The 27,177-nt window shown below is 42.7% G+C and overlaps 1 protein-coding gene across 6 annotated transcripts in view; it reads left to right on the top strand.

Moving 5' to 3' along the window:
• The window catches only part of LOC127567353 (mitogen-activated protein kinase 4-like), an 84,438-nt gene that overhangs the window by 127 nt on the left and 57,134 nt on the right, over nucleotides 1-27,177 (top strand). For 4 of the 6 annotated variants that reach the window (XM_052010150.1, XM_052010148.1, XM_052010152.1 and 1 more), the window contains exon 2: nucleotides 23,906-24,121. The exons of the other annotated variants lie outside the window; for them this stretch is intronic. The gene's annotated coding sequence lies outside the window, so the exon portion shown is untranslated. The remainder of the gene's footprint in view (nucleotides 1-23,905; nucleotides 24,122-27,177) is intronic. 6 annotated transcript variants of the gene reach the window in all.

Consider the following 27,177-nt stretch of genomic DNA (forward strand, 5'->3'; position numbering starts at 1 on the left):
AAGAATTGGTGACAGCTTTCCAGATACATTTTCTGTAGCATTTTCAGTTGACAGTGAATTGATTTCTTAAAAAGGCTAAACGATATGGGGAAATGGATAGGAAAGCAAGGATGTGGGGATGTTAAAATCTTCACAATCAGCCCTGACTCCTAGAAGGGATGGAATAGACGCATATTTGCTCATACTTTGTCTTTGTCTTCCCTTAATGAGTGAATGTGTGGCTGTGTGCACGAAAACGGTTCGGGTTAGTGCATCACACCAAAACTGGGAGTGCATACATAATAGATTAATGCAGAAGCAGAGTGTGTTATACAATGTTCGTGTGTCTGTATAAACTTGCAGATTTAGCCTCTACTAGAAGTATATCTTCTAAATAAACTGTTTGCATTTGCTGTTAAATCTCTAGATAGGGTAATACCAACATTGTTCAGGAGGTATAGTCAAAGCTGTTTTGTAACTAATTATCTCCGAAGTGATGTTGATCCCAAAACTGCCCTTAACCCAGAGCAGCTAACCAAAGATAATGTGCACAAAGATAGAGGCTTGCAAACGACATAGGCGACAACTCATTAGGCGCCGATAAGTAGATGTAGGATAATGGAGCATATTGGCTGACTAATACAACACATAGCTTCTTTTGTGTGGAAAGATTGCCTGTAATGCCCTCTGCCTGTCCAGCAGGGCTTCAAACAAGAGATAAGCATCGGCAATTTATTTCACTGGGAGAGATACATTTTGAGGGGAGATATATGCTCAAAAGCGTCACCAGTGTGTGGGAATTACTTCAATCTCTGAGGCTGGGTTACGACCTCATCCCCAGATGTAGTTTACTTTATGTGAGACGTCACCAAGAAATCAAGCAGGGAGTACAGAAGAAATTTACTTTCCCAGAGGCTGTTGAAAATTTGAAACTCACTTCTATGGGGAGCAATTGAGGCCAATATTATAGATGCATTTAAGGGAGATCTAGATAAACATTGGATCGAGCTGGGAATAGAGAGTTGTGCCGCTGTGTTAGACGAGCAAGGATAGGAGGAAGTTTCAGGAGCATAAATGCCACATGGGTCAGTTGAACTTAATAGCCCTTTCCTGTGCAATATAAAGGAACACCTGCCGGAGGAACTCTGCGGCTCAGGCAGCATCTGTGACGGTCGATCCGCTAAGTTCCTCCAGCAATTTGTAATTTGCTCCAGGTTTCAGCATCTGCCGTCGCTTGTCTCTCCTGTGCAGTATATTAGAACATAGAACAGTACAGCACATGATGTCTGTGCCGAACATGATGCCAAGTTAAACTAAATCTCTTCTGCCTGTTCATGATCCATATCCTTCCATTCGCTGCACATTCATGTGCCTGTCTAAAAGTCTCTTAAGTGCCACTATGATATTTGTTTCCACCACTACTCCTGGCAGCACATTCCAGGCACCTACCACGCTCTGTGTAAGAAAAAGCTCTACACAGCTCCTTTAAACTCCCCCCCCCCCACCTTAAATGCACGTCCTCTATTTAGTATCGAGTATGTTGTATGTAATTTTGCAAATAAGTACTTTGGTCATTTAAAAAAACAATTAATATTAGTTTTCTTACAGTAATGTGTTAAACAAAAATAGAATGGCTGCAAAATTAAATTAATTTGATTTAGGAAGAATACATTAAGCACCATTTATTGTAGTTGCCTATGCTACCACAGCAAAGTAGGTGTAGCTGAAGGAGTTTGTAATCATCACCTAGGTTCCTCTATAAAACTGATGCTTGTAATTTTTCTCATGTATCTGTTATTCTCTATATAAAATATTATGCAGTGTATTACTTAATAATAGGATAACAATTCTAATATCACAGTGCCTGAAAATACTCTGCAAGATTGCATTTAGTCACTTGGTGCTTATAAACTGAGACACTTTAGCCCTTGCATCCATGATTTATTTTACATACTCCCTGCTGAGCATGATGGAAACAATGGCTGCTTTCCTTAGGGCCACACCCCAGATACTGGACATGCTCAGAACTGTTCATAGTCTTAAAGAAGACATAAACACACTGTACTTAAGAAATGAAATGTACTACATCACATTATGATAGCCTAATGTTACATCCCTCATGTTGATTAAAAGGAGCACTCTGGTTTTCTATTCTTCATATCATTTTGTCACAAAGTCTTTTTGATATGAGAAGGTTTCTGCTTGCAGGATGGATAATGCTTTGTGATTTCTAGTTGTGAAGATGCAGGCTTTAATGTCAGGTGTTCGGTTTCTTCTTTGATCCTGAGGTTATGTATTTTGGATTCAGTGACAGTGGTTGATGATCTGAGTGTTTGAAACATTTTTTGTGCTATCCTTTGCAAAATATGCAATGCTTGAAACTTTTCATGATGGTCTCTTCAAATAGGGGCATATCTATTGGAGTTACTTGCTTGTCTATGGGTTATCATGTTTCACAACAACTGTAATGTTGTTGTGGCAGAGATCTGAATTTCGTGTACTTCTTTGCACTTGCTTTTGTGTTCTCTTGGGTTTGCCACACTAGTGTGGATGCTGATCATGTATCTCATGGGATACCTCTGGAACATATGTAGGCATAAGTTGTCCAGAAGAGAATGCAGCTGCCTGTATTCCTTTATTGAATGCAGTATTGCCCTATAGTTTCATAATAAAAAAATAAAGTTCTTATTTCCTTGCTTTCCCTTTGTTTTGAGAAGAACGAATGACTTTCTTCAATGCTCACACAACTCCCTTCACTTCACTATTGCTGCATGGACACAAGGGGACATTTCATAATGTACAAAACATAAATCGATTGCAAATTTCCTGAAGTCCTTTCTGTTTTTCAGTGGTCTGTCATGTGTCCTCACTGCTTGTTGAACACCAAACGGGGCAAAGATACAATCAAACCTTGGCATGGTTGTTTTATCAGATGTAGAGCTGAACATTTCCACAGGGGGAATCTGGTCTAGTTGTTGAAGATCAAAATCAAAGCTGCAACAAGACTTTCTGCCTGCACGATGGATAGTGCTTTGAGATTTCTGGCTGTGAGGGTACAGGCTTTAATGTCTGCTGTTCATTTTTGTCTTTGGTATTAAGGTTATCCATTTTGGATTCAGTGACAGTGGTTGATGATCTGACTGTTTGAAACATGATTTTTGTGCTACCCTTTGCAAACCATGCAATGCTTGATCATGGAACTTTTCATGGTAGTCACTTCAAATAAACTATAAAGCTGAAAAATCACAACTAATGCTAAACCCTGGCCTTTTAGATAAGCCTACGTTTGTATTGATTCTTGCAGTATGGACACCATGGTGGCTTAATGCACTAGACATTTGTTGATTATGTATTCAGCTGATCGATTTGTTCCTGGGAATCACAAGGCCATCAATTTTATCAATTTTGATGACCTTTGTGAACAATGTCTATAACATGTTCTGTTAGCAACCATGGCATGACAAGGTGCTTAGATTGCAGCACAAGAACTGAGATTGGGTCAAACATGAGCTTACCTTGCAAATCTTGTGGTTTATGTGGGATATCACAGGTGGGTGAGGTTTCCACATTTATTTCCATTTTGTGATATAAATGCTGTATAGAACAAAATCTTGTTGCAGCTTTGATTTTGCTTAGTACCACAAGAGCACAAGAAACTAGGACTAGGAGTAGGACATCATGCTCTTCAAGCTTGCCCTGCCATTTAATATGATCATGGCTGATCTATGCCAGCCTCAACTCCTCTTCTTCATACTCCTCTATTCCTCGATCTATCAAATATTCACCCAACTCCACTTTAAATACCTCTAATGATCCAGCTTCCACCACCCACCAAAGCAGAGAATTCCAGAGATTCACCACTCTCTGTGAGAAGAAATTTCTATGTACCTCAGGTTTAAATAACCAGCCCTTATCTCGTAGTTATGTCCTGTTGCTTGACACTCTACTACTAGTGAAAATATCCCAACATCTACCTTGTCAAGCCCCCTTAGGATCTTATATGTTTAAATAAGGTCACCCCTAATTCTTCTAAACTCCAAGGAATATAGACTCAAACTATTTGCTCTCTCTTGGTAGGACAACCCTCATATCCCAGAAATTAGCCTGGTGAATCTCCTTTGTACTGCCTCTAATCTTACTGTATCTCTTTTTAAATACGGCAGCCTAAATTATACAAAGTCAAAAGTTAAAGTCAAAGCTGAGTTTATTGTCATATGCAGAAGTGCATGTGTGCACAGGTGCAATGAAAAACTTACTTGCAGCAGCATCACAGGCACATAGCATCATATAAGTAGCATTCACAAGAAAAACATTAATTAATTATAAATAATATACAATTTTTACAAGAAAGAACACAATTAGAACAAAAAAATCAAAGTCTATTTTAATGCAAAGTGACCAAAGTGGTCACAGTGTTGCTAAACTGTAGTGATTAGGGTTGTGCCGGTTTGTTCAAGAACTGAATGGTTGAAGGGAAGTAGCTGTTCCTGAACCTGGTGATGTGGAACTTCAGGCTTCTGTACCTCCTGCCCGATGGTAGCTGTGAGAAGATGGAATGGCCTGGATGGTGGGGATCTTTGATGATGGATGTTGCCTTCTTGAGGCAGCACCTCCTGTAGTTACTACCAATAGTTGGGAGGGATGTGCCCGTGATATATTGGGCAGAGTCTACTACTCTCTGCAGCTTCTTACGTTCCTGTGCATTTGAATTGCCGTACCAGACCATGATACGACCAGTCAGAATACTTTCATCAGTGTATCTGTTATGCGCAGTACTTAATATGCAGTATTACATGCCAGGCCTCACCAACACCCTGTACTAATGCAACAAAACTTCCCTATCTTTAAACTTCAATACCTTTGCAGTGAAGGCCAACACGCCATTTGCCATCCTAACTACTCGTTAGACCTGCCTGCTAGCTTTTTGTGTATCATGCACTAGAACATCTGGGTCCCTCTGTACCTCATCTGCAGTCTCCCTCGATTTAGATAATAATCTGCCTTTTGATTTCTCTTTTCAAGGTGCATAATCTCACACTTCCCCACATTAAACTCGATTTGCATGTCTTTTGCCCATTTGCTCACTCTATTTATATCCCATTGCAGAATCACAGTATCCTTATCACAACATGCCCTTCCAGCTATTTTCATATCATCGGCAAATTTGGAAATCCAACATACTGTTCATACTGACAATATACTCCATGTCTTTAATGTAAATAGTGAACAATTAAAGGCCAAGAACTGATCCCTATGGTACTCCACTAGTTACCTCCTTCCGGTCTGAAAAGAATGCACTTATTCCAACTCTCTTCTTTCAATGAGACAGCCAGTTTTTCAATCCATTCTAATACACTTCCTCTTCCACTATGGGCTTTCAATTTATGCACCAGCCTCTTATGTGGCACTTTGTCAAATGCCTTTTGGAAATCTAAACAGAATCACAATCAGGTTTATTATCACTGACATATGTCACAACATTTGTTGTTTTGCGGCAGCAGTGCAGTGCTAGACATAAAAATGTACGATAAGTTACAAAATAAATAAATCGTGCAAACATGCTGAGGTTGAGGGGGTTGAGAGCTTCAAGGTCCTGGGAGTGAACATCACCAACAGCCTGTCCTGGTCAAATCACGTAGATGCCACAGCCAAGAAAGTTCACCAGCACCTCTACTTCCTCAGGAGGCTAAAGAAATTCAGTTTGTCCCCTTTGACTCTCACCAATTTTTACCGATGCACCATAGAAAGCATCCTATCTGGGTGCATATGGCTTGGTACGGCAACTGTTCTGCCCAGGACCGCAAGAAACTGCAGAGAGTTATGGACACAGCCCAGCACATCACGGACACCAGCCTCCCCTCCTTGGGCTCCGCCTTTACCTCTTGCTGTCTTGGTGTAGCAGCCAGCATAATCAAAGACCCCACCCACCTGGGTCATTCTCTCTTCTCTCCTCTTCCATTGGGTAGAAGATACAGGAGCCTGAGGGCATGTACCACCAGACTTAAGGACAGCTTCTACCCCACTGTGATAAGACTATTGAACGGTTCCCTTATACAATGTGATGGACTATGACCTCATGATCTACCTTGTTGTGACCTTGCACCTTATTGCACTGCACTTTCTCTGTAGCTGTGACACTTTACTCTGTACTGTTATTGTTTTTACCTGTACTACATCAAAGCACTCTGTACTAACTCAATGTAACTGCACTGTGTAATGTACGATCAGTATGCAAGACAAGTTTTTCACTGTAACTTGGTACAAGTGACAATAATAAACCAATACCAAGAGGAATAACGAGGTAGTGTTCTTGGATTCATGGACTGTTCAGAAATCTGATGGCAGAGGAGAAGAAGCTGTTCCTAAAATGCTGAGTGTGGGTCTTCACACTCCTGTACCTTCTCCCCGATGGTAGTAATGTGAAGAGGGCATGTCCCAGATGGTGAGGGTCCTTAATGATGGATGCCACCTCCTTGAGGTACCACCTCTTGAAGATATCCTCAGTGGTGGGGAGGGCTGTGCCCCTGATGGAGTTGGCTGAGTCTACAATCCTCTGCAGCCTCTTTCAATTCTGCACATTGGAGCCTTCACACCAGGTGGTGATGCAATCAGTCAGAATGCTCTCCACCGTACATCTATAAAAATTTTCAAGAGTCTTTGGTGACATACCAAATCTCCCCAAACTCCTAATGAAGTCGAGCCACTGACATGCCTCTTTAGTGATTGCATCAATATGTCGGGCCCAAGATAGATCCTCTGAGATGTTGACACCCAGGAGCATGAAGTTGCTCACCCTTTCCACCACTGACCCCTCAATGAGGACTGGTGTGTGTTCTCCTGACTTCCCCTTCCTGAAGTCCACAATCAATTCCTTGGTCATGTTGACATTAAGTGCAAGGTTGTTGTTGCAACACCACTCAACCAGCTGATCTATCTCACTCCTGTAAGCCTCCTCGACACCATCTGAGAGTCTGCCAACAACAGTGGTGTCATCGGGGAATTTATAGATGGTGTTTGAGCTGTGCCACATGGTCATGAGTGCAGAGAGAGTAGAGCAGTGGGCTAAGCACACATCCTTGAGGTATGCCCATGTTGATTGCCAGCGAGAAGGAGATGTTACTACCAATCCACACTGACTGTGTTCTCCCGATAAGGAAGTCAAGGATCCACTTGCAGAGGGAGGTGCAGAGGCCCAGGTTTTGAAGCTTGTTGATTAGTACTGAAGTGATGATGGTGTTGACCGCTGAACTGTAAGCAACAAACAGCAGCCTGGTGTATATTTTGCAGTTGTCTAGGTGCTCCAAAGCCGGGTAGAGAGCCAGTGAGATTGCGTCCCCTGCAGACCTGTTGTGGTAGTAGGCAAATTGCAGCGGGTCCACATCCTTGCTCAGGTAGGAGCTAATTCTAGCCATGACCAACCTCTCAAAGCACTTCATCACAGTAGATGTGAGTGCTACTGGGCGATAGTCATTGAGGCAGCTCGCCCTGCTCTTGTTGGGCACCAGTATGATTGCTGTCCTTTTGAAGCAACTGGGAACCTCAGACCGCAGCAGTGAGAGGTTGAAGATGTCCTTGAACACTCCAGCCAGTTGGTCGGCACAGATCTTCAGTACCCTGCCAGGTATGCCATCAGGGCCTGATGCCTCGTGAGGGTTCACCCTCTTGAAGCATGTTCTGAGACAGAGATCATAGGGTCACCAGATGCTGTGGGGATTCGCATAGGTGTTTGGTTATTCTCCCTTTCAGAGTATGCATAAATCAGGGGGTGAAGCATCACTGCCATTTATGTTGTTAGGTTTCGCCTTATCGGAAGTAATAGCATGCAAACCCTGCCACAGCTGTTGTGCATCTGATTGTATCTCTAACTTCACACAGAATTGCCTTTTCGTTCTCATGATGGCCTTCTGTAGGTCGTACCTGGACTGCTTGTAGAGTTCTGGATCACCGGTCTTGAATGCCACAGATCTAGCCCTCAGCAGACTGCAAATCTTCTGGTTCATCCAGGGCTTCTGGTTTGGGAAAAACTCGGTATGTTCTCGAAGGCCCACACTCATCCACACAGCCCTTGATGAAGTCGGTGACGGCCGTGGCATATTCATTCAGATCTGAAGATGAGCCCCTGAATATGATCCAGTCCACCAATTCAAAGCAGTCCTGTAAACGCTCCTCCACTTCCCTCGACCGTACCTTTGCAATCCTCACCCCTGGTGCTGCGGTTCTCAGTCTCTGCCTACATGTCGGGAGTAGAAGTACAGCCAGTGATTGGACTTGCCAAAGTGCGGACGCGGGATGATACAGTAAGCGTTCTTGTTGGTGGTGTAACAGTGATTGAGTGTGTTTGCTCCTCTGGTTCTACTGGTGACATGGTGATGGTAGTTTGTCAGGGACTTCTTCAAGCTAGCCTGGTTGAAGTCCCCCGCGCTGATTGGGAAGGCATCATGGTGCACTGTCTCGTGACTGTTGATCATGGTGCTCAGCTCCTCCAGTGCCAGCTTGACATTTGCCAGGGGTGAAGTGTACACAGCTACCAGGGTGAACTCCCTCGGCAGGTAGAATGGACGCCACTTGACCACCAGATGTACCAGGTCGGGGGAGCAGGACTGTGACAGAACCGCCACGTCTGCGCACTACAATGAGTTATTCACGAAGCATATGCTGCTGCCTTTGCCCTTACCTGATGTCACCGTCCAGTCCATGTGGTGGATGGGGAAGTCCTCGGACTGGACCATTGTGTCCGGAGTGCTTGGAGTGAGCCATGTCTCTGTGAAGCAGAGTACACAACAGTCCCTGATGTCCCTCTGGTACTGCAGTCTTGCTCTGAGGTCTTCAGTTTTATTTTCCAGAGACTGTACATTAGCCAGGAGGATGGAGGGGTGGTGGGGGCCTTAGGGCCCTGCGTTTCAGTTTTACCTGCAGCCCTGCCCTGCAGCCACCTTTGCTGAAACAATGGAGACGTTCCCTGAGCTTCCAGCTGCTGCACTCACGCCCTGGGTGGTCTGGAGTCCCGAGTCTGCCCGTTCTGAAGATCGCCAGTTTTTTAAGGTAAGTTGAAGCAATGTTGCTTACTGCAGTCTCTGTGGCTGCAGTTTTCAGCGGTAGTAGTTGTACATGTAATTGTGCACTGCATTTATAGGTTCTATCAACTCTCCCTGTTAAATATTCAAAGAATTTGAGCAAATTTGCATGATTTACCTTTCATAAAACCAGGTCAACTAGGTTTAATTCTATTCAGCTTTCCTAAGCAATTAGCCACATTCTCTTTGATTATTGACTCTAGCATCTTGCCAATAATAACTGGCTTGTAGTCCCCTGCCTTTACCTTTCCCCCTTTTTGAATAAGGGAGTCACATTGGCTGTTTTCCAATCTTCTGAACCCTCCCTAAGTTTAGCAAATTACGAAAAATTTCAAACAATGGGTCCACCATCTTGGCAGCCATTTCCTTTAAAACCCTAGCATGCAATCCATTGGGTCCGGACAACTTGTCTGCATTAGCCTCCTGAATTTCTCCAGTACTTTATCCCTTGTAATTGGGAGTTTTGTAAGTTCTACCATGTTATCAGGAATTAGTCTGTCTGATACCTTAGCAATGTCTTTCACAGTGAAGATTAATGCGAAGAAAATTTTCAACACATCTGTCTTTTCTTTGTTTGCTGTTACTAGTTCACCGTTGTTCTTCAGAGGCTTCACATTTACCTTAACCACCTTCTTCCTATTTATATATCCATAGAAACTTGTACTGTTTGTTTTTATACAACATGTTTTGTTCCTTATTGGATAAATTCATGGACATTAATTGCCAGAATATTCTGTGAAGTTGATGCAAAGTGATATTTCCACTTGAAGAGTTAATGACTGGGCACAGAGTGATGCAGTGAGTTAAATATTGGCCTTTTACCTCGGGACTTGCTTTCAAATCCATAGCGCAAAGCTGTTTCTAAATTGTCATTAATTAGCATTATATTGTGAATACTCATTTGGCTATGGAGAAATATCACCCTGCTGTGGTAGGGATGCCTTGTTGAAAATTAGGGCCGAGACTTCATAGAAAGCTGTGTTACATCAGAACTGAAATAGAAGGTATTTGGATTCCAAGAAAGAATCTGCCTCAGCTTGAAGAACAAAAACAAAAAAGTGTATTGACTGTGAGCTAGTTGCTGTGAGTTGATCAAGTGATCTAAGATTGCTCACCAGCAAATAACATTGGTAGTATAAACCGAGTGGTGAATAATGATCTACATATTTTACAATATGTTAATTGAGATGAAATGCTCAGCTGAGTTGGAAATACATAAGAATGGACCTTGAACAGATGTCCATCACATTTCACAGATTGGTTTGTAGCTTCAAATTCAATGAGCCTTGTAAATTTTATATGAATTTCATACTACCCTGGGCTGATCTATTTATCTAGTATGGCATTTGAAAATAAAAAGTTATGTCAAGTAACATAGAACAAAGAATGTTGTTTAATTTATGATTTATCATTAACAGACACAACGCACATGATTTTGGAAATAAACATTTGCATTGAATTACAGGAGCATGCATCACTTCATGTAAATGACTGTATGCAGATTTCTTAGTTCCCCTCTCTGCACTTTTCTTCCCCTATCGGTGAGCTGCAGATAACATTGTTAAATCTGCTGCTAGTCCTGCTCTTGAATGCAGCATTGTAACAGTTAATTTTACCACGTGGAGGACTTACAATCTGATGCCATCTCTGTCACCCTGTCCCTCTTTGTCATTTCCTCCAATAGTTCCCTGAAATGTAGCACCATGTATGATATATTTTCTTCAGATTTATTAATGCTAATTGAGATGCTTATGTAACTGGGGAAAAGCAATTTGAGGGGCCAAAACTCATAATGCAGAGATTAGTATTGAAATTAAAAATAAATATGGAAAGGAAAAGGAAGAAAACCAGGAAGAATGATTTAAAAAGTTGGTCTCAAATGTGAGAACAGAATATATCGAAGACAGTGTTATTTCACTTCCTTTTCAGGATGTGGGCTTGCATTTATCGTCCAACCCAAATTGCCATTGAGAAGGTGGTCGTCACTCACTCTCTTTAATTGTTACAGTCCTTCTGGTGAAGGAATTCCCACAGTCCTGTTGCAAATCAAGTTCCAGTGATGATGAAGGAACAGGAATATAATTCCAAGTCAGGATGGAGTGTATCTTGGAGGGAATCTGTAGCTGGTGGTGTTCCTATACATATGTTGCCCATCTTGGTAGTAGATGGGTCATGGGTTTGGGAGGCCCTGTCATGGTAGTCCAGGTGGGTAATTGCAATGCATTTTGCAAGTGGTACACACTGCAGCCACTGTAAGCCAGTAATGGATGGTTGAATGGGTGCCAGTCAAGAAAGCTGCTTAGTCTTAAATGGTGTCAAGCTCCATGAGCACTCTTGGAGATGCACACATCCAGACAAGTTGGGAGTATTCCTCCCACTCCTGACTTGTGCATTGTATGTGGTGAAAGGCTTGGGGTGTCAGGGGGCGAGCCGCCCCGATCTGTTCTTACAGCCAGAGTAATCATGTGACTGGTCCAGATGAGTTTCCAGTCAATGGTCACCCCTAGGACGTTGTTGGTGGGGGACTCAACTATGGTAATGCCATTGGATGTCAAAGGCTCAGCCCATTCCCAAATATTGTCAGTGTTTTGCTGCATGCAGCAGGTACTAAGGAGTTCTGACTGCAATTGAACATTGTGTAATCATCAGTGAACATCCCCATTTCTGACCTTATGATGGAAGGAAGGTCACAGAGCAGCTGAAAGTGGTTGAGCCTGGGGCACTGCCCTGAGGATGCCAGGCACTGGGGATGATTATCCTGCAAACAGCCACAACCAATCGTGGTCATGGAAGAACGATAAATAAGGACTAAGGTTGAAGCCATCAAATCTATAGGCTTGCTAGAATCAAAATGAATTACATTTTTGAAGAATTGAAATAAATTACACTTTAAATAAATATATAAGATTGAGAAATAGGCTCAGTTTGCTTTGCCTGGAGCAGGGTTGGCTGAAGATGGCCTGATTGAGATATACAAAGTATGAGGGGTGTAAATGGGGTAGATAGTGAGCAATCTCCCCTTAGTAGAGGTGTATAAGGCTTGACATATGTGGGGAGAATAAAAAATGGGATTAAAGCAATATTGGTGTAAATGGGTGCTTGATGGACAGTGTGAACTCAGTGTGCTGATGGGCCTGTTTTTGCACTATATGACTCAATAGGTTTCAATTGATGGGTCCACCATTTGAAGAGAAGTTGAGTAGACTTCTATTTACTAAGATTTTGAAGAATGTGAGGTGACTTTTTTGAAATCTACAAAATCCTTAGACAGCTCAAAGGGAGGCGGTCTCCTCTGGTTGAGGAATGTAGAACCAGTCTCAAAATAAAGAGTGGGACATTTAGGACTAAAACGAGGAGCTTTTTTTTTCACCCTGATGGTGGTGAACCTTTGGAATTCTCTATCCAAGAAGGCTGTGGATGCTTGGTCATTGACTGGGTTCAACACCGAGATTGATGGATTTCCGGATGCTACGGAGAGAGGTTGAGCAGGTTGGGACTTTTTTCATTGGCGTGTCGGAGAGTGAGGGGTGATCTTATAGAGGTGTATAAAATGATGAGGGGCATAGATAGGGTGAATGTGCATTGTCTTTTTCCCAGGGTTGGGGAATCAAGGACTAGAGGGCATAGGTTCAAGGTGAGAGGGGAGAGATTTAGTAGGAATCTGAGGGGCAAATGTTTCACCCAGAGAGTGGTGAGTGTATAGAAAGAGCTGCCAGAAGAAGTGATTGAGGCAAGTACATTAACAACACTTAAAAGGTAGAGAAACAAAGGACTGCAGATGCTGGAATCTAGATGAAAAACACGATGATGCTGGAGGAACTCAGCAGGCCAGGCAGCATCCGTGGAGAAAAGCGGGCAGGCAACGTTTCGGGTCAGGACCCTTCTTCAGGATTGAAGATAGGAAAAGGGGAAGCCCAATATATATAGGAGGGAAAAGCAGAGCAGTGATAGGTGAACAAAAGAGGGGAGGTGGGGTGGGCACAAGGCAGTGATAGGTAGATGCAGGTGAGAGATAGTGATAGGCAGGTGTGGGGGAGGAGGGGAGAGCAGATCCACCGGGAGATGGGTCAAAGGTAAGGAGAGGAAAAAAAGGGGTGGTAGAAAAAAGAGAGATAGGCTAGGAAAGGGAAGAAAAGAAGAGGCATGGTTGGAGGGGGGTTGGGCCTAAGGGCCTGTTTCCATGCAATATGACTCTATGACTAGAAGAATCAAGGGATGTGGGGATAGGGCAGGAAAATAGTTCTGAGGTAGAAGATCAGCCATGAACTTGTTGAAAGTTGAAGTAAGCTTGAAGGGCTAGAAGGCTTTCTTCTGCCTCTATTTCTTATGTCCCCATGCTGTGACACAGTACTAAAAGGGATATCACTGCAGTTAAATCAGGTTTTACTACTGTCAGGAAATGGTTGTTTCAGTTTTGTTCTATTTCAAACAGTTTTCAATGCAAACCGGTGCTAAAAGTCTCTCTGACATTGTCACTGCTTTCTAACACATGCATTGTACTTAATTACACTGTCAAATTACTCCAGTGCTCTGAGCAGAAAGTTAAATAAGGTTTGACATGACAACAATATTCACAAAAACATTAAAATTCTGCCCCTGGCTTTATTTCATGTTAATTGAAAATCAACAAATCTGTAGGTGGTGGAAATCTGAAAATGCTGGAAACACTCAGCGGGTCAGACATTATCTAAGGGTTAAAAAACAGGGTTAATGTCCACCTCTTGCAATCTCCAGCACCTTCAATGAGATTTCATCACCAGACATCCTCCCCTCCCCTCTCAGCAGTCTGAAGGGACCATTCCCTTCCATCAATTTCCATCAATTATTCCCCTTAAGAATTTCCATCAATTATTCCCCTTAAGAATTTTCCCATGCAATTGTAGGAGATGCAACGGTCGCTTTTTTATTTCTTCCCTTCACAGGGAATCATACAGTCCCTCCAGTGAAGGAGCAATTCACTTGCACTTTTTCCAATCTATTGCACTGCATCTGGTGTTCATGGCGTGGTCTCCTCACCAAATGCAGATTGGGAACCGCAATTCTATTCGCAGTGGGTGACCCCTGAGCATCCAGTTATTTGTCACCTGAATTCTCCATTCCACTCCTACTCGGATTAGCTGTCGTTCTGTCTCCTGCACTGTCATAACAAGGCCCAATCTAAGCTTGAGGAGCAGCACCTCATCTTCTGTTTCAGCCCATTGCAGCTTTCCAGATTGAACACTGAATTTACCAATTTCAGTGAACACACATTTTCTATTTCCAGATTTTTTTCAAATGACTCAGAAGAACGTCATTTGGCTCATTGAGTCTTTTGGCCCATTGAGCTCTCAGAGCCACCCAATCAATCCTATTTCCCTTCCTAGTTCCCTATAACCTATTCTCTCACATAATTTTCAGCAACAGGTAATTTTCAGCAGCCAGTTAATCTAACAACCAAAACACCCAGAAGATATTCACACAGTCACAGGAAGACCATGTAATCTCCACATAGATAGCTCCAGAATTGAACCTGGGTACCTGGAGTTGTGAGATAGCTGTGCCACCCTGTACTCGGTACTGGCCAGTTCTATTGCAGGGTTACTCGTCTGTAATATTAACTCAGTTTTTCTCTCTGCACAGACACTCCAGTATCATTTTAGTTTCAGGTTCAGCTCTGGCCTGCATTTCACAGCTTTAACGTGCCCTTCTGTTTGGTTTATCTCTCTCCAACTCCCCTTATTAATCTGATGATTAATCAGCACTGTAGACATCGGCATCACCCAGGCAACCCAGGCCTCTTTGGAATTGGTATTGGAATTAGAATTAGAATTGGTTGGAATTGGTTTACTATTGTCACATGTACAGAGATACAGTGAAAAGCTTTTGTTTGTGTGCCATCCAGGCAGATCATGCCATACGTAAGTACATCAAGGTAGTAACAAGAAAATAGAATGCAGAATCAATACACAAAAAGTGCCGGAGGAACTCAGCAGGTCAGGCAGCATCTATGGAGGGAAATAAACAGTCGACGTTTCAGGCCGAGACCCTTCATCAGGACAGGAAAGGAAGAGGGCAGAAACCAGAATGTGGGGGGAGGGGGAGGAACACACGCAGGCAGGGGATAGGTGAGTTCAGGTGATAGGTGAGTCCAGGTGAGAGGGGGAAGTTAGGTGGATGGGGGAGGGGGGAAAATGTAATAAGCTGAGAGGTGGTAGGTAGAAGAGGCAAAAGGCTGAAGAAGAAGGAATCCGGTAGGAGAGGGCAGTGCAGGTACACAAATAAAGTGCAACAGCCACTTCTATCTCTTTCTCCTATCCATTCCTCTCCCATCCTCTCTGCAGCTTAAAACGAACTTGTTTTCTCACTTTCCCAGTTCCAATGAAGGGTCTTCGACCTGAATCATTAGATCTCTTTCACATTCCACAGATGCTGTCTGATCTGCTGAGTGTTTGCAGCATTTTCTGTTTTTAATTTCATGGTATATTGGCATTGGAAAGCTGTTTTACATGGAACTTGAGGCGGTTATATAATTGTGCAGCTTATGCAATTGCAATGAATGTAACACCTTTATTCACAAAGGGAGGGAAACAGAAAACAGGAGACTGCAGGACAGTTAGATTAACACTTGTCATTGGGAAAATGTTAGAAGTTATTACTAAAGATGTTGTTGTAGGGTACTTGATAAAAAATCAGGTCAACATAGTTTTGTGAGTAGGAAATTGTGTTTGACAAATGTTTTGGGGTACTTTGAAGAACAATCATGTAGTGCGGATTAAGTGAGATGAACTGTAGTAAGATCTACAGAGATATTTAATAGCATGCCACATTGAAGGTCATTGTGGAAAATAAAAGCTCATGATGTAGGAAGTATCATATTGGCACAGATAGAAAATTAGCTAAGAGAAAGCAGAGGATTAGCCTGAATGGGGCCTTTTCTGGTTGGCATACAGAACATGGGTTGTGTCACAGGGATTGGTGCTACAGCCTCAACTTGTCACAATTAATACAAATGACTAGAATGAAGGGTCCAAAGGCATGGTTGCTAAAGTTGCTGATGACTCAAAGATAGGGAGGAAAATAAACTGTGCAGAACAGATAAAGGGATATACTGTAGATAGGTTATGTTAGTGGGCAAAAGTCTGGCAAGTAAAGTGTAATGTGGGAAAGTATGACAAGAAAAATATAAAATATGCATTTGACCTAAATAGGGACAGATTGCAGAGCCCTGAGCTGGAGAGGGCTTTGGGTGTCCTAGTGCATAATTTGCTAAAGCCTAGTATACACAAGTAATTAAGAAAACTAACAGAATGTCATCATTTGGTGTTGGGGGAATTAAGAGTAAGAAGGTTATGCTTCAGTTACATGGGCACTGGTGAAGCTGCATCTGGAGTATTGTGCACCATATTGGTCTCCTAATTTAAAGAAGGAATTTAATGTGTTGGAAGTTTCTCTGAAGATTTACCACACTGAAACCTGAACGGGTAGGTTGCTTGTAAGGAAAGGTTGGATAGGCTAGGCTTGTATCTGCTGGAGTTCAGAAGAATGAGAGGTGACCTATTTGAAACACATGAGTTCCTGAGTGATCTTGGCAGGGTGGATTTGGAAATGATATTTCTTCTTGTGAGAGAATCTGGAATTAAGGGGGTCACTGTTTAAAAGTAGTGGGTTGCCCACTGAAGACAGAGATGGTACAAGGCTTTTTTTTCTCTTAGAGGGTTATGCGTAATTGCAACTGGCTTCCTCAAAGAGCAGCGGAAGCACAGTTTATGGATATTTTTGAGAAAGAAGTAAAAAGATTTTGATAAGCAAAAGGGGAAAAGGGTCCCAGGGGTGCACAGGAATGCAGACTTAAAATTATAATCAGATCAGTCATGATCTTGTTGAATGATGGAGCAAGCTTGAGGTGCCACTCGGCTTACTCCTGCTCATAGCTCTGAAATGAGGAGTGTAGTACCAAAGAGTGTTGCTAGGTCAAAATGGGCAATGAGGCAGCACAATTAGTTTGTTCATTGGTTGGAAGAATTCATTCCCCAAATTATCCTATTGGACATTCGGCTCAGTACAACTTTTGAGGATTGGTATGGAGCTGTGCCGAGTACATGCTGAGTTGTTCATGTATTGAGCATCTGAATCTCATGTCTTTAAAGAGTGCTGACAGTTTGCATAACATCACTGGGGGCAATTAACATTTCAGATCCAACTGAGAGAGAAAACAAGTTAGTTTTCAGTTGCAGAGCAGGTGGGGCAGGGTTGGTGAAACAAATAGAATATCACTAATAGGGTGAGACCAAATGAGCTGATATTGCAGTTAGAATTGCAGAAGCATGCTTCTTTGTCTTGTAATGTGGTGTTAATATCGAGGCTGTGGGACATGCCCAGCAGGCCAGACTATCCAAATAGGACAAGAAAAACTGAGCCGAGATTGTGACAGGCAGAAACTGATGGTTCTAGTACAGACAGAAAGAAATAGTTAACTAAAGTTGGAGAATTCGACACGGAGTCAGAATGGCTGCAACACGCCCAGGTGGAAGAAGAGGTGTCATTCCTCAAGCTTGCATTAGGCCTGATTGTAACAGTGCTGGAGGCCGTAGACAGTGAGGTCAGAGTGGGAGTAGGATGGGGAATTAAAGTGGAGGACAAGTGGAAATTCAGGGTTGCCCCTGCTGACTGAGCGTAGATGGTCCGGTCACCTAATCTGCCTTTTGGTCTCTTCAATGTGGAGAAGACCACATTGTGAACAGCAAATGCAGTACCCTGGATTGGAAGAAGTGCATGTGAATTGCTGTCTCACTTGGAAAGACTGTTTGGGTCCCTGGATGATAGGAAGGCAAGAGGTGAAAAGGTAGGTGTTGCATTTCCTGTGGCTGCATGAGAAAGTGCTATAATATGGGGAATGGTAGAGATGGAAGCTGCAAAGGCAGTGATTCCCTTGAGATGTTTTCAGGGGAGGGGGAATATGTTTCTTCTGGCAGAACCTTGGAGCCGTTGAACATGTAGGCTGGTGAGGGGGAAGGTGAAGACCAGAGGATCTCTGTTGTTGGTCTGTCCAGGAGGAGAGGAGTAAGAGCTGAGGTGTGGGTATCAGATGAGATACAGTTGAGGGTTCTGTCCACTATAGTAGAGAGGAAGCCATGATTCAGGAAGAAGGAAGACATTTCAGAGGAACTTTTTAAAAAAAAATTTTATTTACAGCGTGGTAACAGGCCCTTCCGGCCCAACGAGTCCGCGCTGCCCATTTTAATCCCCCAAATTAACCTACCCGTACATCTTTAGAATGTGGGAGGAAACCGGAGCACCTGGAGGAAACCCATGCAGACACGGGAGAACGTATAAACTCCTTACAGACAGCGACGGGAATCGAACCCCAATCGCTGGCGCTGTAATAGCATTGCGCTAACCGCTACGCTACCGTGCACATACAGTGCATGTACAGAATGTCTCATTAATAGAGCAAATGCGACATAGATGGAGGAACTGGGAGAATGGGATGGAGTCTTTATTGGAGGCAGGGTGGGAGGAAGTATGGTCAAGATAACTGTGGAATTCTGTGGGCTTGTAATGGACATTGGTGGCTAGCCTGTTCCTGAGGTGGAGATGGAAAGCTGCAAAGACAGACCATGTGAAGGTGAGAGCAGAGTGAAATCAGCAGCAAACGTAATGAACTTTTTGAGACCTTTATGAGTGCAGGAAGCAGCACCAATGCAGTTGTCTATTTACCAGAAAAAGAGTTGAGGGAGTGAGCCACAGAATGACTGAAACAAAGAGTGTTCCATGTATCTCACAAAAAGACAGGTGTACCCTGAGCCCATGCATGTGTCCATAGCTACAGCTTTGATCTGGAGAAAGTGAGTGGAGTTGAAGGGGAAGTTGTTCAGATGAAGATGAGTTCAGCCAGGCAAATCAGTGTATCAGTGGAGGGGAACCAGTTGGTCTCTGTTCAAGGAAGAGGTGGAGGACCCTCAGATCCCCATATGCAGGATGGAGGTGTTGAGGGATTGTATGTCCATGGTGAAGATGAAATGGTTGAAACCAGAAAGTTAGAAACTGTTGAAGTGGCAGAGGACATCCAAAGAGTTGTGGATGTAAGTAGGAAGGGACTGGATCAGCAGAGAAAGAATGGAGTCAATGTTGGAAGAAATAAGCTCAGTGGGGCAAGAGCAGGCTGAAACAACGGGTCTGTCCGGACAGTCCTGCTTGTGGACATTGGGCAGAAGGCAGAAACAGGCTGTGCAGGGCTGGGGCATGTGAATGTTTAGTATAAAGTTCACTTTCTTACATGCTCCGTTAAACAAGTTAACAATGGCTTGGAGTTTCGTGTCTAAAAGTACATACGGTATGCGTAAACAAAGGAGGTCCCAAGAAATTGCTTTAAAAAAGACAAGGTAGGATATGCTAGTAAACTGGCAAGAAGCATAAAAATGGGCTGCACAGGTTTCCACAGGTAAATAAAAAGGAATAGCCTAGCGAGGGTAAATATGGGTCCATTACAGACAGAGACGGGAGAATACATAATAGGGAGTAAGGAAATAGCATAGGAATTAGACAACAATTTGTGTCTGTTTTCACAGAAGACACAAAAAACCTGCCAGAAATACCACACAATCAAAGGTCTGGTGAGAATGAGGAACCAAATGAAAGAAGCATTACCAAAAAATAGAACTTGGGAAGTTGATGAGATTCTGGTTATCATTTTCTACAATTCTGTGAAACCTACATAGGTGGTGGACCTTACTACTTAAGAAATTCAGTGGTAGGACAAATGCTGGGATCTATAATAAAGAATGTAATACAATAACCTTTTGAAAAGAATAATAGGATTGGGCATGGATTTAGGAAATGAATAATCTACTGGAGCTTTTGAGGATGTATTTAATAGAATAGCACAGGGGTCCCAGTGAATGTGGTCTCTGCATTTTCAGAAGACTTTTCATAAGGTCCACACAGGAGGTCGAGTCAACAAGGTTAGAGCATGCAAAGCTGGGGGTAATACACTGACATGGATTGAGGATTAGTTATCAGACAGAAGGTAAAGAGTGAGAATAAACAGATCTGTCTCATTGGCTACTGCAGGGATTGATGATTAAGCCCCAGCTATTCATCATCCAGATCAACAATTTGGTTGAGGGGATGAAGTGTCACAATGCCAAAGCTTTCTGATGATACCAAACTAGATGCAATTGTGACTAGAGAAGATGATGTAGAGAGGCTTCAAGGGGATATAGATAAGTGAATGGGCAAAAAATGGCAGATGTAATATATGAAACAGTAACTGAGGAAAGGTGAGAGATTGGGTGATGCTGAGAATCAAAGGGATCGAGGATTCCTTGTACACAAATCTCTGAAAGCCAACATGCAGGTGTAGCAATTGATTGAGAAGGTAAAGTATATGTTGGCCTTTATTACACGAGGATTTGAGTACAGGAGTAAAAAAATGTCTTACTGCAGTTATAAAGGGCCTTGGTGATAAACACCTGGTGTATTGCAGACGGTTTTGTCCTCCTTACCCCAACAAGGATGTTCTTGCCACAGAGTAGATGTATCAAAGATTCACTAGATTGATTGGTGGGTTTGCCCTTTGAGGAGGGATAGAATACACTTTGACTGTTTCTTTAGAGGTGGCACGGTAGTGTAGCAGTTAGTGTAATGCTATTACAGTGCCAGCGACCCGGGTTCAATTCCGGCCACTGTCTGTAAGGAGTTTGTACGTTCTCCCCGTGTGTCAGCGTGGGTTTCCTCCGGGTGCTCCAGTTTCCTCCCACATTCCAAAGACGTACAGATTAGGAGTTTTGGGTATGCTATGTTGGCGCCGGAAGCGTGGCGACACTTGTGGGCTGCCCCCAGAACACTCTACGCAAAAGATGCATTTCACTGTGTGTTTCAATGTACATGTGAGTAATAAATAAATATCTTAAAAGAATGAGAGGAGATCTCACAGAAATTTTCAAAATTCTTATAGGGATGGACAGGCTGGGTACAGGGAGGATGTTTCCCCTGGCTGAGGAGTCAAAGACCAAGGGGCACAGTTTCAGAATAAGGAGTAGCCGTTTACAACTGAAAAAAGAAGAAATTTATTCACATAGAAGATGATGAATCTTGGGAAGTGTCTGAAGTCTTGTGGAGGGTCAGCCACTGAGTTCAATCTAAGTAGACATTGATAGATATCTGGGTATTAAAGGAATCAAGGGATCTGAAAAATGGCAATGAGGTAGAAGATCAGCTATGATCTTGATGAATGACAGACAGGGCCAGATGACCTACTCCTGATCCTATGTTCTTATCATCCACATTATGCAGTTTGATGACAGAGATTAGAATGAGCTGTGTTGAACAGTTTCTCAGTTTCCCAGTAGTGGGAAGCTTGTTAAAGGTGAGATACAGATTGGGAACAGTGTTTCAGCAATGGCACTGCTTTGCCTGACTGCAATCTCCACTGGGATCAGGTATATGGTGGATGCATTGGTTAGAATATAGTTCATATGGCATAAAGTGGTGACATAGAGTGGAGATGAATTTCTGGGGGCAGTCAGGTCTGGGAAGGATTCTGCAAAGACCCTCTCAATTGACAGAATAAAGACTTTTGTCAGGTCAAATAAAAGGCCACATATAGTGGTTGATGCTGCTTCCTGCATTTCTCTTGGAGTTGTTATGAAGAGAAGATTATGTCCACTGTGACTCTAGGTAGGTGGGATATGGTATGGCCATTGGAGATGAGGAGTTGGTATTGGTATTGGTTTATTATTGTCACATGTACCGAGGTACAGTGAAAAACTTGTCTTGCATACTGTTCAGACAGATCAATTCATTACACAGTGCAGATACATTGAGTTAGTACAGAGTGCATTGAGGTAGTACAGGTAAAAATAATAACAGAGTAAAGTGTCACAGCTACAGGGAAGTGCATTGCAGGTAGACAATAAGGTGCAAGGTCACAACAAGGTAGATTGTGAGGTCAAGAGTCCATCTCATCGTATAAGGGAACCATTCAATAGTCTTATCACAGTGGGACAGAAGCTGTCCTTGAGCCTGGTGGTATGTGCCCTCAGGCTCCTGTATCTTCTGCCTGATGGGAGAGGAAGGAAGAGAGATTGACCCGGGTGGGTGGGGTCTTTGATTATGCTAGCTACTTCACCAAGGCAGCGAGAAGTATAGACAGAGTCCATGGAGGGGAGGCTGGTTTCCGTGACGCGCTGGGCCGTGTCCACAACTCTCTGCAGTTTCTTGCGGTCCTGGGCAGAGCAGTTGCCATACCAAGCCGTGATGCATCCAGATAGGATGCTTTCTCTGGTGCATCAATAAAAATTGGTGAGTGTCAAAGGGGATGTGCCAAATTTCTTTAGCCTCCTGAGGAAGTACAGGCACTGGTGAGCTTTCTTGGCCATGGCGTCTACGTGGTTGGACCAGGACAGGTTATTGGTGATGTTCACTCCCAGGAACTTGAAGCTCTCAACCCTCTCGACCTCAGCACCATTGATGTAGACAGGTGCATGTACACTGCCCCCTTCCCTGAAGTCAATGACTAGCTCTTTTGTTTTGCTGACATTGAGGGAAAGGTTGTTGTCATGACACCATGTCACTAAGCTCTCTATCTCCTTCCTGTACTCCGACTCATCATTATTTGAGATACGGCCCACTACGGTGGTATCACCTGCAAACTTGTAGATGGAGTTAGAGCAGAATCTGGCCACACAGTCATGATTATATAGGGTGTAGAGTAGGGGGCTGAGGATGCAGCCTTGTGGGACACCAGTGTTGAGAATAATGGAGGTATTGCTGCCTATCTTCACTGATTGTGGTCCGTTGATTAGAAAGTCAAGGATCCAGTTACAGAGGGAGGTGTTGAGTCTGAGGTCTCGGAGTTTGGTGACGTTTGCTACCCAGGTCTTGGAGTTAAGGAGGATCCTTGCAATGACTTTCTCAATGGCAGGCAGCAGGGGGACTCATTTCTAGTTTCCCAGTCAGATTTGTCTCCTTTCTTAAATATGGTCACAATTACAGTGTTTGTGAGCTCCTGTGGCATGTCTTCCTTTTCCCAGATGTGGGAGACAAGGCTATGAATTTGGGATTTTCAGAATTTCAAGGCATCAGCTGCCCCAGAGGCTATGTTGTTTCTTGGCTGGCATGTTGTCTAAGACTGGGGTGTGTCCTGTAGAAGCTTTCAAAGAATTGCAATAAATGAAAAATATAATCACAACTAGATTTTCAGGTAGGATCTATACTTTTACATGTAGGAAAGTTTATCTTAAAAGAATCCTGAAAAGTTAATAATGTTTCCACAATTCAGAAAGCTATAGGTAAATAGTCATAAAATGGGGTGGATTAAAGAAGAAAGTTCAACTGAACCTCAAATATCTAACTATAATGAAGAAGCTTAATCGCACCTAAAAAAAGTGCTCTCAAGAAAATATTTCAAATTGGTCCCAGGGAGAGGAAGTTCATTCCCAGACTCCCAATCATCTGATTGAGGAAATCTTGCGATGGAGTAAAAATGTGAGAAGTGTTCTGATTAATTTTCATCTGAATTGCTTAATCTGCTTCTAATATCAGTTTCTGAAGCTTCTGTTCATGGTATAACGCAGCACATAATGAAACTAATCTAACTGTTAGGTTTTTTGCTAGTTCTTCCACAGTCTCTTTCTTCAGTTCTTTCAGGTAAGCCTGCAAAGTCTTTCTCATCAAATGTATATACAATTTCTTTTTGAAAGCTACTGATTAATCAAATTCCATCACACTTTCAGATAATGTGTTCCAGATCATAACAATGTATTCACAATAAATTCCTTGATAAGCATATCACAGTTTCAGTTGAGATTGCTTGACTAATGTTTGAAACAGCCCTCATTTCTGATATGTTTTCAAATGTTATATTTTCACAGAGAAGATGTCTTCAGCTCTGTCTGCTGCAACTATTCCTGAAGCCATAGCCAACTTGGAATTTAACAGCAAGATGTAGGAAGCCAGAGGATCCTTAGGCAAGGGAAGGATCAAAAGTGGCCATTTGACAGCTAGCAACCATGGAGGAGAGCTTGCATTGTCAAATGCTGTGAAAAGTTGCCAGCTGTGTTCAGATCCACCAAAGAATCTTCTCTGAGGTACTACAAGCCCATTGGTAGCTTAGAAACATACAAAGCATTGTGTCAGCCACACAAAGCATATATTATGGCTTCAGTGACCCTCATAAAGTTATATGGAGAATGACATATTTACGAATAGATGGTTGATTGTTATTGCCAGTGCTAGAATATAATTTAGGGACATCCAAACCTTCACCACTAATCTGATTAGTACATTTTTATGAAACCTCAACTAACTTCTGTGCATTCCTGCGATTTTGTCATTCAGGGATTCTTGCAGTCATTTAAATTACCTGCTGAAACCAGCTTTTAATTCTCACCATCTGGAAATCTCATTTAGGATTAGGATACTACCAGTAACTTCAAAAATCTGAACAGGAATGAGCAATTGTTTTATGATCACATAAACATTGAATTTAGGAAGGAAAAATATTTGACTGTTGCGGAACTTATGGGTCCAGTTTTTGCTCTTATAATTATATGGTAATTTTTTTCTTGGTATTGGCCAGGGAGAAGGATGTGGAGACAGGGGAGCTAGGGAGGAGTATGCTGATATTCTGGAGGATGACTGTATCAGGAAGCAGGAAATGTTAGAAACACTGGAACACATTATAGCAGATAAATCTTAAGGGCCTGACTAAGTGTGTCCTAGGATGCTGAGGGAAGCAAGGGAGGAGATTGCTGTGGCTCTGATGGAGAATTCTACAACTTTGTTAGCCATGGGCAAGGTGCCAGAAGACTGGTGTCGAGCTTCCTGAGAGTTGTTGGTCCTGTACTCATCCAGACAGGTGGAGAGTATTCCATTACACTCTGGACTTGTGCCTTGTACACGGAGGTGCTTCTGGTCCTCAATGTTCCCTAGAGGCCAATCATTCATTGTGTATGCCCTGCCCAGATCAGTCCTCCCAAAGTGCATTACCTCACACTTAATCGGGATTAAATTCCATCTGTCATTGATGAACTGATCAATGTCTTTCTATAACCTAACAGCTTCTACCCTATACCCTACAGTTGAGTCACTCACTGCAGGATACCCAGCCTCTGACCTGTTCTTGTAGCCACAGTCATTATGTGACTGTTCCAGCTGAGTTTCTGGTTAATTGTGACCCAGGGGATGTTGATGATGGGGGACTCAGTGATAATAATGCTGTTAAGTGCAAAGCACTGATGGTTAGACTCTCTCTTATTGGAGATGTTATTGCCTGGCACTTTTGTGGCATGACTGCTCGTTGCCACTTATCAGCCCATGCCTGCATATTGTCCAGGTCTTGCTGCATGCAGACAGGGACTGCTTCATTTGCTGAGGAGTTGTGGATGGAATTGAACATTGTGTAATCGTTAGCAAACGTCACTACTTCTGACCTTATGAAGGCTAGAAGCAGCTGAAGATGGATGGGCCGAAATCACTACTCTGGAGAACTCTTGCAGCAATATCCTAGGTCTCCAATAACTACAACCATCCTGCTTTGTATGAGAATGACTCCAACCATTGGACTGTTTTCCCCTTGATGCCCATTGACTTCAGATTTATCAGAGCTCCTTGCTGCCATGCTCAGTCAAATGCTGCCTTGATGTCAAAGATAGTCATGAGTTTGTGAGTCGTGAGTAGATCAGCAGAACAAGTGTGTTAATTTGTGTCAGTCCCAAAAGTTTACCTAATGAAAAGGTTGTATTGGTACAGTTTACATGGATGTTGTAAGAAATGCACAGAGAAGTTTCATTATACATACTAAAGTGTGCATCAGTGGGAGTCACCAATGTAGTATGCTTCCATATTTCAACAAATAGGGAGGACATATTTGGTATTGGTATTGGTTTATTATTGTCACTTGTTCCGAGGTACAGTGAAAAACTTGTCTTGCATACCATTTGTACAGATCAATTCATTACACGGTGCAGATACATTGAGTTAGTACAGAGTACATTGAGGTAGTACAGGGTAGTAAAAGCAAAGAGTAGATCTGTAGAGAGCAGCTTGAAACGAATGACTTCTTTTTGATACTTTACTTTCACTGTCATAGATAAAACTCAGTCTAAAAGTACATTTTACTTTCCTGTGAGTATGCTCTAATTTCTCTGTAACTGCTTTATAGGGAAGGGAATGTCTCAACACCCGTTCCAACAATTAGCCGAAGAGGGGTTAGGGTGTAAGTCAATAGGAATATGCATTTCATATGGTAACCAATCATTTAATTTGCCTGTACTCATAACAAGGTGCAAAGGTCCCAATTCCTTCTCATCTTTATTAAGGGGCTTGTTCTCTATGCTGCAGAGCCTCTGTTCAGGGTTTGCTGGCAGTGGAAGATCATGCTGGAGATTCTAACATGGGAGGGTTGAGGATAGGAACCACCAGAATTCTCCAGAGCTCTCCAGGAAATGAATATTAATATACTAGTGCTTTAAAGGAGGTTGAGATGTATATGGAAGGTCTGGACAGCTGAAGGCTGGAATCTTTGGAACACCAAGGGTTGTGGACTGGAGATTACTGAGGTAGGGAGGGGCAAGGAACTCTGGTGTGCAAGTTTCTGGTGTGCAAGTTACTGTTGCACACACATGCCCTCTGTAAATAAACTATTGGCTACATCTGAAAAGCCAAAGAAACCTGCTGAGTGTTTCTGGCACTTTTAAGCTGATCTCAGCTCAGAAGAAAAGTGCATGACAGTTATCCTCATTATGATGATGGTAGGAAAGGAAAATAGCAGTGCAATATTTCCTCTGATTACTAGCCAGTGAGTGCCAGAGGAGAGAAAGTAGATGTCAGTTTTAATGAGGACAGAATCAACGTCCAACAGTAACATCCCTCATGGTTTAAAAAGCCTGCTGTCAACATTAAGGATATTAGTTAAGGAACAATCACTTGGGATGAGGTGACAAAAAGAGTTTAATGCAACTGGAATCATAACCTAGCACAATTCAACTTGTGCAGTCAACCACGCTAAAAAGAAGGAACAACAGTGATAACAGGGTAGTCAAAATCTATTGGAAAAAATGGGGAATGATGGCTGGTTACTGGCATAGAAATTCGATTGTGCTGGAAAACATGCACTACAATCACAGTGTGCCAGGAATCCATG

This window comes from Pristis pectinata, chromosome 2, assembly GCF_009764475.1.
Source record: "Pristis pectinata isolate sPriPec2 chromosome 2, sPriPec2.1.pri, whole genome shotgun sequence".
In the NCBI taxonomy this organism is placed as follows: domain Eukaryota; kingdom Metazoa; phylum Chordata; class Chondrichthyes; order Rhinopristiformes; family Pristidae; genus Pristis; species Pristis pectinata.